General features: G+C 34.7%; 1 pseudogene; it reads left to right on the top strand.

Moving 5' to 3' along the window:
- Window positions 1-419: 419 nt before the first annotated feature.
- On the top strand, window positions 420-1046 carry LOC107136080 (annotated as a pseudogene).
- Window positions 1047-12603: the final 11557 nt, after the last annotated feature.

Here is a 12603-nt window from a genome sequence, read left to right as displayed (position 1 = left end):
TATTGCTTCTTTTAAGCCTAATGTTCAAACTTCAACATGTGAGGGAGCAGAACTCGTCACCAATAGCCAGCGGTATCACTAGCTACAGCAAGTAAACAAAAATGCTTTGATTTAAATCTCTTTTGGAAGAAGAAGTAGAAGAAAAAAGCCTATAAAAATCAAGTTGAGGAATCTGCTAAACATATACAAGTTCTTCAAGCCTATCTGCAGAAATTACACATTGGCATAGAGAATCTCCAGGAAGAGAAAGACTGTAAAATCACAAGCACTAGAGATGAATTGCTTAGCTCCCCAGATGAAATTTTGCTGCTTCGTGAGGCAGCTGCACAGGCTGCTTCTATGCAGGACACTGACATTACTTCTTTACAAGATGAGTTTAAGTAGGTGGTGGTGGTGGTGGTGGACAGTGGCACCTGAGTATGAGAAGGAAACTCACAAGTCTGCAGAACAGTTTTCAGCTTTGGTGTCAACAGTATGAAGACCAGCAGAGAGCAGAAGCAACAAGGTTGCAAGGTGAACTGGAGAAGTTGAAAAAGGAAGGGAATGTATTGGAAACAGAGTGCCCTTCTCTATAAAAGAAAAATGTTTTGCTATCATCAGAACTGCAGTGGCAAGAAAAAGAAATACTCAATTCTGAGAAACAGAGTTTAGAGTTTACCAGTGATCACAGCATCCTTCAGGTGACTAGGAAAGAACTGGAGAAGTTCTTCAAGTGGGGTCCTTGAAAGAGCAGCATCTTCAGGATTCAGCTGATTTAAAAACTCTTCTCAGTAAGGCTGAAAACCAAGCAAAGGATGTACAGAAAGTCTGAAGAGACACAGACTGCACCCTCAGAACTGAAGTGAAAGTTTGAAATGATGGAGCAGGAAAAGCAACCAATCACACACGAACTCAAACAACGTAAAGACAACCTGAAGCTGCTCTGAGAGAAAGGAAATAATTCTTCCATATTACAACCCCTCCCAGCCATATTCATTGGCCTATTCCTGGCTTTCCTGTTTTGGTCCATTGTGGTAGAGAAAGAAACCCTGGCTCTGGATGTGTGAGGGTGGCCTTAGGCCTGAGCCTAAGCAACTCCATTTTAAAAACTCTAGTTTGAAACCTGCAGTCTCACCAGTCTCACCTAATGGAGCCCTCCAGTATGGCCCTCAGACATAAATAAGTCACTTCCCCCCACCCTGGGAAGCCTCTGTCAGGTTGTCCTCACCTGATAAGAGGAAAAGATGAAAAGATCAGGGTGGGGACCACCCCAGGGTAAATGATGTCACTGATAAATCTGGTGGTAGCTGATGAGGATTGAAAGGGGGGGCAGTCAAAAGCCCCCAAATTTAGTATAAATAATAGAGCAAATGAACATATATTCAACCAGCTGACACTGATTCACACAAGGTTGAGAGCCTGATGAGGACCTGGATTGACATTCCAACTCTTCTCATCTGCTTTGAACCTCTGCGTTGTTCTCACCACTCTCAAATTCTGCAGCCACATCTTGATCCTGGTGAGAAGCATAACTTCTCCCTAGGACCACCTTATCAGTTGTCCATCAGCTCCACCCCAGGAGAAGCCTGCCTTGGTTCCTGATCTGATCACCAGAGTCTGAGTGATTGTGCATCTGCTGGACCTAGAGTCTAAGGCTTGAGACTTTTGATCTGGCACTTGAACTTAGCATGCAGAGGGAATGTCTGTTATGAGCCTGTCATGATTAGGTGTGTTTGCAATGCTTAGAATTAATCTAGAATTGATTATGTCTATTGCAGTGCCTAGCATTAAGAATTGTCATTTTCTTGATTAAGAACCTATAGAGTGAGATTGTATTGAGTGATTTGAGTGAATAAAGCATGGAAAAGGGCAGAAGCGCATGGACATTATTTATTTTTTCCCCGGACTGCATAAGTTGCACCTTTTGCCCATCACAAAAGGATGCCCAAGTTGGCTGCCCTGTTTGTGGTGACAGCCATCGTGCTGTAAGTGCCAGGTCTGTTCAGAGCTTCAGGAGAGCGTTTCTTGAATCCATACACCATCCTCCGTTTAGAAGCTGGCATCACACTCATGCTGCAGACAAATAGAAACATCACACTCATGCTGGAGACAAACAGAAGAATCCTCTTTTACCTCCTAAAACAGAAGAAGTGCAAGTATACAATGTAGGGTCATTTCTTTAAATTATATAAAATATATCTGTTTATAGAGAAAATATAAAATTGTTACTTTATTCTACCATAAGCAATAATTTGTTTGCAATTTTTCATGTAATTTTTAAATGAGTATGTTGAGATTCCTAATATTATGGTGACCAAATGTAGGCTTCCTGGTACATCGAATTATTTATACCATTAAATTTATGAGTATTACTGCTGTCATGTATTAAAAAAGAAAATGAAAGTGAAAGAAGCATTAAAATTAGAAATAAGAAAAAAAATTATGTATATTTTACTTTGAATTCTGATGGCCAGATAATTTACTTTTATGATTTGATAACTACCCAAACCAAACATGCATAGGCAGAGAGGCCCTGTGTGCTCAGTACCTATAGGTTTGAGGTGTGTGTATATGTGTGTGTATATGTTTGTGTGTGTGTGTATTTTTTAACATATTTACACTATTTTTAATTGTTATAAAACCACTGAGCTATTGGGAACAAGACATAGAGACAACTTTCTGTGGGTTTTATTTTAAGGAAAATACTTTTGAAAAATATTCCATTTTAATGATAATTTTGGGAACGTGTGCACGCTTGTTCAGCTTTAATGTGAATTGAAGATGTGGAGGACAACAACTCTGCAAAGCTTTCTATGACAATGTGTATTTTCTTGAGCAACCTGAAGTATACCTGAGAATGAAACATAGTAATTACACAATTTCAGTGCAGTCAACCACACTGTTATGTCAATTGGAATGTAATTTTATTGAACCTCATGTGTTTAAAGAGATATTTTCTTTTCAAGTCAAGGTAATTTCTCATATACAACAATTTAGAGAGCATGATTTTTTCTATCATTTGTTCCTCCAAGCATGTTTCATTGAAGAAAGAATTATATTTCTTTAGATAAGCTTTTATTGACTTAATTTGGTTATGATGTTTCAGAGCTAATTCATGTTCAAGGTGAACTGTTACTGAACATCAGCTTTCCTGGTTGTGAATGCAAGTGGTTATTTTCTTTTCATTGTTATTAATTGGAACTTTCTGTTAATTAGAAACGTTATTCTCAAGATTAATAGTGTCCATGTACAGTGATATACCTAAATGCTGCTTGATTTTATATATTTAAAACACAGAAGTCAAAGTTTCGCTATGGTTTTGTGCAACACCATAGTTATTTCAGTAAAGTTTATTTGGGTCATAGGATACCTAAAATATCACATAGTTAAAATTTTCAGTCAGTAAAGACTGGGAGGGAAAGTTAGTGAATTGACTTGAATGTTCTGTGGGAATACACAGGTCTAGCCAAATATTGAAATAGGAGTTTAGGATATAATTTGCCTTGTGATGTTTGACAGTTATTGTTTATACTTAAAGATTATATTTTAATTTATTTGTGATTTTTGTGAAAATCACTAGATTTATGGAAGAATTAGTCACAAGTGACTTGTAGAAAATACTGTCATATAATTCATTTCATCATTTTTTTGTTGTTGTTGCAGGAAGCCACTTCACCACAAAATGCTAATATGCCAGTGGTACCCAGTACCTCTTGTATATAGGTTATTACAAATATTGTTCTGAAATCCTTCACTTCAGAATTAAATTTTTAAAATAAATTATTGTTTGACATTTATTTTGTAAAGATATAAAGTGCAATAGAATTTCTGAGTACAGATTAAACTATTTGCACTAACACATTTGATGTTCATGATTTAATAAAATAACTTTACTCTCCCTATTAAAAAGTGTGGTTTGCACAAATTATTGGGTATTAGAATCACCTGGGGAGCTTGTGCAACCAGATAAACCACCAACTGCATCTATTATCCAAAGTAATGATGTCAATTTTCTTGGTTTGAGATCACTTTGTTTAAAATAATTGTAATACATGTATGAAGATGTGAGAAAAAAAGAATAGCATCACTCTAGATTAAGTAGATTGTGTATATATGTGACTGCATGACCAATGTGATTCTGCAACCTGCATACTCAGAAAAATGAGATATTATATCCCATCTGGTTCAAATGTATGATATGTCAAGATCACTGTACTGTCATGTGTAACTAAGTAAAACAAACTTAAAAAAATAATAAAATAAAATAATTGATGAAACAAAATTTTTATAATGCAATACATTTAGGGAATACCATGCTCATAATCCATGAATTGCTTTCCTTTAAAATTGGAAAAAGAACAAAGTCTCTCATCTATCTTCCCAGGGCCTTGGAGATCTGATGGATGCTGACTTCCCTGGCACCACCTTCCACTTTCTGACTTTTCCCTTTGCAGATCAGCCCATATAGAGTTTTTGGTTTGTCTAATGATCAAGTCCCTCTCATAATCATATCCTAAAGTGATGTAGGCCATATAGTTAACAAGCATCCACTGTCATTACTTTTTAGAAATAAAAACTCCAGGGCCCCAAACCAGAACTTCTGAAATAAATATACATTTTAAAAATATTTATATGAAATTTATTGTTATTGCTGTTTAGGAAGCAAGACATGGATCAAATCCAATTAAAGTACTGATCTTTTGTTTTCTTTAACTACTCATTCTAACAATTGCCGAATAAGTTTCAGATTGAAGTGGGGAAGCTAGTGTGTCTGGAATTTAAGTTGTAGTTTGCATGAGGATGACCCCTTTATTTGAGGTTAGCTCCTGAAGGGAATCTAATTCTTGCTCTTGTTAAAATGATGTGCTGATGAGCTCAGATTGCAACATACTAATCAAAACACTCAGAATGGTATTTTTGGTAAATAAACTGTAGTTTCCATAAACATGTTTTAAGTATCCTTTGTGAGATAAAATAAAGAAATAAAGTGGAATTTTTAAATTAAAATTAGAACTGTTACAATGACTGATGTTTATAATTACATCATTCTCATGCTTGTGGAACAAACTGAACTTCTTATACATATCCAAATCCACAGGCTCAGTAGAACAACTTCACTGGTCCTATAGGGAACTCTCAGGTACTTTTTAGGGGACGTAAAAATCTTTACTCCTTGCACTTATGGATAAAAATGACAGAGTTATATAACTGGTTGGCTCTGTGTACAAGAAAACCCACATAAATAGAATTTATTGAGGCTGGGAAATTAAACCTCTGAAACAAATGAGTAGGCAAAGAATTGTATGCTCATTATTTTCTATTTTGTGCTATTGTCTTTTTTTTCTGTTTTATAAAACCTAATACTTTTAAAGGACCTTAATTCTTTCAATTTATTGGTAAGACAGAAATATTTTCTGTAGTTTTAAAATTCTTTGTAGGAAAGGTAAAAAAAAACTGTGTAACTTGTAACAATTTAGATTGGGTTTGAAAAATAACAAAAAGCAGGGTCAAAATTGGAAAACAGTGTGCTCTCTTTTATATTTAAATTCATGCTGACCTTTGGAGAAGCAAAAATGCTGTAAGACTGATTTCTTCTCTGCAGTGATATGTTTATTATCTAGTTAATCTAAATATAATGATTTTATTTCAAGATCTTGAACTTTAAATAATTTACATGTGGGTTTAGAGTTATAATTCATACTAATTCTTATATAAGAAATATTTTGAAAAATTCTAGTAAAATGATCCATAGGGTTTAGTTCATCATGCATGCTGATTAAAATGTTCAAGGTATCACTTTAATATGAGTTCTATGCTATCACCAGAATGTAAAAATATTTTGTTGAGTACTTTATATGTATTTATCTGGAAACAATGATGAAAATGTTCTTTCATTGCTCTTTTCAGTGTGTGTGATTTAAGAAATAACTACATAAAAACTGAATTTGAACATTTTGAATTATCAAGTGAAAAGGAATTGTGTGGAGAGTATTTTGCTCCAAATAGAGCACATCATACTGTAATTATTGGTACTTTTTATTTATATTGCCTTTTCCAGGATCCTGTAATTGATTACCATGTATTTTACTAAAAATGCTTGTGGGGGATCAAAATGCTATCAATTTAAAGAAGCAAGATTTCTAGAGACAGTTTACTTCAGTCACTGTAACAATAAAGATTAAGAAACTTGAAAATTTTTATTGTTTTTATTTGATTTTTACCACATGATGTTTTGATATACATGTATGTAGTGAAGTGATTGATCAAGTCAAACAAATTAGCACTCAATCATATTCATAGAGTTACATTTTTTGTAGCTGTTGGTGGTGAGAACACTTAAAACCTACTCTCTGGGCATAATACCAGTATTTAATTAAATATTTTTAATCACTAAATTATAATTTTCATGTTGTGCTCATATTAAAGATAAAGCAATTTTTAAATTTGGTAATACTAGTTTAATTATGAAAAACAATTTTCTAGCAACATTTTAAATCAAATATCTCTTTTGTACTCAAATTCCTTGAAGGAAAAAACAACTGCATTTTGCATAGAAGAAAAAGTTGATTGACAACTTTTAATTAATTTCAGAGAAAAGACAATCACCCTCATAAAAATCTCTGAGCCTTTCCCTTTATTTCATGTTCAGCCTTTGTTGGATACTTCCTCTTTCCCCTCTGACTTTTAAAAATAGATAGTTTGAAAATTTTTTCATCTTAATTGAGGCATTATAATTTTACATAATATTGGGATTTAAGAGTTATGCACATGTATCTCAGTTATTTTCTGCCTTTTTTCTTCCTTCTTCTTGTTTTCTTTTCATCCACCTGAAATTCCCATTCTACTTGATTTTCCTCTCTTCTCTCTTTTTTAAACTTTTATAGAAGTGGTCTACAGGAAAATATATTCTCATGAAGATAAAAATGCCAACTGTTCTCTAATCACTTAGAATGAGTGATTCATTTTCTTCACTGTTGTTCTACTTGCTTCCTATGCACTTAAAAAAAATGGTTACATTCTGGGCACTGTGGTGCATTCCTGTAATCCCAGCAGCTCCAGAGGCTGAAACCAGAGGATGATAAGTTCAAAGCCATACTCAGCAAACGTGAGGCAGAAAGCAACTCAGTGAGACCCTGTCTCTAAATAAATACAAAATAGGGCTGGGGATGTGGCTCCCTAGGGCCCCTGAGTTCAATTCCCCGTATCCTAAATGAATAAATAAATAAAATTATTACTTTTTAAAGGGACAGTCAATTTCAGTCAAATTTTGTTTAACTACCTCTATGCTTCATATTGTTAACTCTTCCTTTGTGCAAAGTATTCATTTCATCTTTGCTTTTATATGCCGGTGATCACTACTTGTTTCTTTTCCACTAGCAAAATACTAATCAGATAATTGATTATTGAATATTCCAATAGAAAATATGAGCTCCATTATTGAGACTAGAGGTTATCAATATAATAACAACAACAATAAATTTTACAGTGTAGGTATTTATATATCACTGTTTAGAAATCCAATCTAAATGCCACCATAAGAAAACTCTTCTTTCCTGAGTGGTTATTTATTATATTATACTGCTCATACTCAAATAGAACATCTGAGTGAGCATGTGGATATCATGTTAAAAACTCCTCACAATTTTCCTCTAATAATAAAAAATGAAGTCCCCAAACTAGCTTTTTTAAATCCTGTGTAATCTTACTTGCCTTTCTGGTCAATTGTGTCCCCTCCCTGCCTCACTTTTTGCAGGTAAATCACACAACTTTTTATTTATCCACAATCCAGATTACAATATCACTTGCCTGTTTCAGGAATCCACAGACATCACCAGGTTAGAAATAAAGACTCCTAAGCCCTAGCCCATAACTACTGAAACAGAATCTGCATTTAAACAAGATCTCCAGGAAATTTATAGGTATTGAAGTTTTTGAAGCAGAGTTATGTGCTGCCCCATTGTCTTTCTTCTTCTTTGGTCCTCACTTTAACCTACCCTATTACAATTTCTCTGTAGATTTCTGCAAAAACTGGTAGAGCTATATTTAAGGCTAGAGATTTAGGTACAGTCTCATGTACACAACTTTATTTGGGGTCAATTTCTGAAGGAAATATAGACATTTGGTCTTATTAAAATCATTTGTTAAGGGAAAAATAGTAGAGTGAATTATAAGAACTTTCTAGCTTCTTTGTGATTTGGAATTAAAACAGAAAAAAAACCTAGTCAGCAAATGAGGGATAATGTGAAGTTCAATATTGGCAGTTAGATATCTATAGAGCTCCAGAGATTCTGGTCTTTGCAACGGAGATTGAGAAAGTGCATAAGTGCTAAGACTACAGCAGTAGAGCCACAGCATGGCAGAGGGGTTACTTGAAGGGAAAGAGAGGAAGACTTAGAAGATAAGTTGGGTGTGGAAACAGCTGCAGAACAAAAAGGAAATCTGAACTTAGCTAATCTGGTACTTCAGAAAAGCTGTATAGCAGACTGGTACTTAATAAATGTTCCACATTTCTCAATTAACAAATGGGGTACAGTGGTTGAGGTCATACCTGTGATTGCTATTTTGGAAATATAAGTCTCTGTATTTTTCTTCCCTGGAGATCATAGCAAACATTACTACTATCTTGTCCTTGCCAGAATCTACCTTGTGGCTCAGCGTAGTGCTAGCAGAATGCCAATGAAGGAGGCACAGAGAAGAATGCATGTGGCAAAATTTTAATCAAAGATGTAAAAGATTGTAGCTTCCTCTTCCTCTGTTTCTGGAGGCTCAGGAGATCCGATGAAGGCTGCCAGGAAATATGAGGAGTAAGTGTACGCATCAGGGGACTGGGACTCCCTTAGCCCTATTCGTGGGCAATGGACTCTCTGGTACCTCCTATGCAGCTCCACTCATGGTGATTGATTGTTTCACCCTGCAAGGGTGTTTTGGGGATATTACTAAAACCCACTTGGGAATGTGTTGATCTCATCTGCCAGAGTAAACTCCAGGTGATGGAATTTCCTATTCTGTGCTACCGTATACTTATAAGCAGGGAAGCTGAGAATCATTTCTACCAGCTCTGGTCCCAAACTAGTCCAGTGGTGCCTACAAAACAACCCAAAGGAGGAAGGAGGAAATAAACATAGCTCTTGCTCTCTGTAAAGGATGTATAGCCCAAAAAGACATAAAAAGAAGAAATGATTGGTGAAAGTAGTGAATGTCCACACTTGTTCACAATTTTAACTCCCTTACCCGAAACAAATTCTTTCATTTTTCTTTAAGACCTTAATTGTATTTACAGATTGGTGTGTGTGTGTGTGTGTGTGTGTGTGCGTATGTGTGTGTTCTTTTTTCTTTTATTATTACTTTTTCTGATCTATTGTGTTTTTTTGTTTGTTTTTTACTTTCTGTTTCTCTTTTTTTCCTCTTTCTGATAAATGCTCAATAACGAGTACCTTGTAAAGAGGGGGAGATGAATACCAGTAATAATAACAAATAGCAATGAACCAGATACACCATTAAAATTAGAAGCAAATATTCTTTGACTCTTAGCCTCTCTTTCTTTATTCTTTTGTTTTTCATTTTACCATTCTTTCTTCTTCGTTCCTTTTAATTTTTTTATGTACTGTAATGTTTCCTTTTGCCTTCATCCTCCCATTTTATTTTCCCTTAGTAATCATATTTTTAATAAATCTTTTTTATCTCATGTAATTTCTGCCCTCACCATTCCTGTGTTTGATGTATCAATATTGTGGATGTCAAAATTGATACTTGAATTTTACTTTAATGCTGTGTGTGTGGTTCACTGCTATTAGTTATTATTGTTATTCATCTCCCCTTTTCTGAAAGGTAAAGGGTATTCACCATGGGAATTTTGAGTTTGTGTGGTAAATGTTATCTTACTCAGCTATACATGTAGCCCAGATTATGTACAGTACACATTGTTCCAGCCCAAACACAATTAAACTTCAATGAATACTATAATACAAAAAGGAGGGGATATAAAAGCCCCAGATGGTTACCAGTTTACAAAAAGATATGACTGTTGAGAATCTGTAGACACACTCCTGGATATTCACCCATTTTTACTTCAGAGAGAAACAACATAGTCTATGTAGAGCATATCTATGAGTGGCTTCAGGACAGATGGCTCTCATATGTGTTCTGAACTGTGCACTTTTCATAATAGAAAAATAGTGACACAGGTTGGGCCAATATACTCTACTGTCTATAACATATATGCCTTATCCACTAGAGGTACTCCATGTCCACCTCACTCAAGACAGAATGGCGATTATCAAGAACACAAGTAACAATAAATATTAATGAGGGTGTGGGGAAAAGGGTATAATTATACATTGATGGTGACTGCAAATTGGTGCAAACACTCTGGAATGAAGTATGGAGATTGCTCAAAAAACTAGGAATAGAACCACCATTTGACCCAGTTATACCACTCCTCAGTATATATCCAAAGGAGTTAAATCAGCATACTACAGTAACCCAGCCACATCAATGTTTATAGCAGCTCAATTCATAACAGCTAACCTATGAAACCAACCTAGGTACTCTTCAACAGATGAAAGGTTAAAGAAAAAGAATTATATATACACAACAGAATATTATTCAGCCATAAAGAAGAATGACTTTATAACATTTGCTGGTAAATTGAAGGATCTGGAGACTATCATGCTAAGTGAAATAAAACAATCCAAAAAACCAAAGTTCAATTGGTCTCTTTGATATGTGGATGCTAACACACAACAAAGGGGGAGAAGAACAGAAGTTGATAGGCGATAGGTAAAGGGAAGTGATGGGGGATAGGAAAAACAGTGAAATAAACCTGACATAAATTTCCTATATACACATATGAATAAACCACAGTGAATCTCAACATTGTGTTCATCCACAAGATAGGGGCCCTAATTGAAATAAGATATACTCCATGTTTGTACACATATGTCAAAATAGACTCAATAGTCATCTATAACTAAAAAGAGGAGCAAAAAAAAAGAGATCCCCAAGTCTATAAAACATACAGAGAATATGGGAAAATCAGGTTCTGACATAGCATCCACTGTCAAAACACACTAAACATCACCCAAGAAGTAAGACGGAAACTGTACCATGAAACCCACTTGGAAATATAGTCAACATTTTGTAATAATCCAATAAAGCAGGACACATCATCAACACAGGGTGTGTTCTAAATAGGCTCTTAAATAAAAGTGAAGGAGAAGCAGAGATTTCAACATAGAATGCCAACTAATATGACAAACCAAGTAACCTGATACCTCCTAAATTTTATAATTTGTTAGCAATGTGCTCCAAATATGTTGCATAGGATGAAATACTGGAGAAGGCATTTAAAAAATAATTATAAAAATATTAATGAATTCCAAGAGATCAAACAAACAAACAAACAAACAAACAAACTACTGAACAAATTAAGGAAGGCAATACAAGGTATGAATGAGAAGTATAATATGGAAAGATTTTGAAAAAGAACCAAAAGGAAGCCTGGGAAATAAAAACCTCATAATGTTAAATAAAAACCTAAGTGGAAAGCATAAGCAATAGACTGGATCAAAAAGAAGACAGAATTTCTTGTCTGGAGACAAGGTGGATGTGCTAGAATACTTAGACCAAAATAAAGAAAAAACAACAACAACAACTAATAACACAATATGCAAGAGTTCTTGGACAATAGTAAAAGACCAAACTTAAGACTCATAAGTCTTGAACAAGGAGTGTAGATATAGGCCAGGGTCATAAAACAAATCTATTTACTGAAATTAAATCAGAAAATTTCCCAAATCGACAAATAGACATGAGCAGAAAAGAACCTCTAAGTGACATACTATAGTTAAAATGTCAAAATTCAAAACAAAGAAGGGATACTAAATACTGCAAGAGGGAAACCCAAAGTTACTTACAAGGACAAACCCATCAGAATGACAACAGAATTTTTAGATCAGATGAATCAAACATTCAGAACAATACATGTTTTGTATAAATGAATGTCTGCTAAATCATGTCAGAATTGTCACCTGTGGTACAAAAAAGTGGCATATATTATAATCCCCATTGTTAAAATTAGAACTGCCAATATAACTTAATATTTATGATCCCAAAGTTTGAAACATCCAGTGGGAAAAATAAACTTCTCTGTAGTGTCCAAATAGAAAATGCCCATTAGAAAATGCTCACATTGTCCTAATGGGAATCTACTGACTTGCTTGAGGGATTTAGTTCACCACTCCTCCCTTTGGCAAAAGCACCTAGTCCTATAATTGGCTGATTCTATCTGAAGGCAAACTTATATACATGATATTCCTCAGTTTGGGATATTAAACCTCCAAAATGAATCTGTGTGAGCAATTTCTATCCCTATTTTTTTGGTCACTCCTGTATTATAATTTCATTTTTTATAGAATATAATTCTTTTTTATTAGTTGCTCATGACAGTACAATGATCTTGATATATCATACATTTGAATCAAATGGGGTATAATTTCTCATTTTTCCAAGTGTACAGGTTGCAGAATCCCATTGGTTATACGGCCACATATATACATACAGCAATACTAGGGTCTATTTTATTCTGCTGCCCTTCCTATCCCCCCTTCCCCACCCTCCCCTCCC

The sequence above is a fragment of the Marmota marmota genome, unplaced genomic scaffold (genome assembly GCF_001458135.2).
Source record: "Marmota marmota marmota unplaced genomic scaffold, marMar, whole genome shotgun sequence".
Taxonomy (NCBI): Eukaryota; Metazoa; Chordata; class Mammalia; order Rodentia; family Sciuridae; genus Marmota; species Marmota marmota.
Note: the sequence above shows the minus strand (reverse complement) of the source record. Positions and strands in the feature narration are given on the sequence as shown.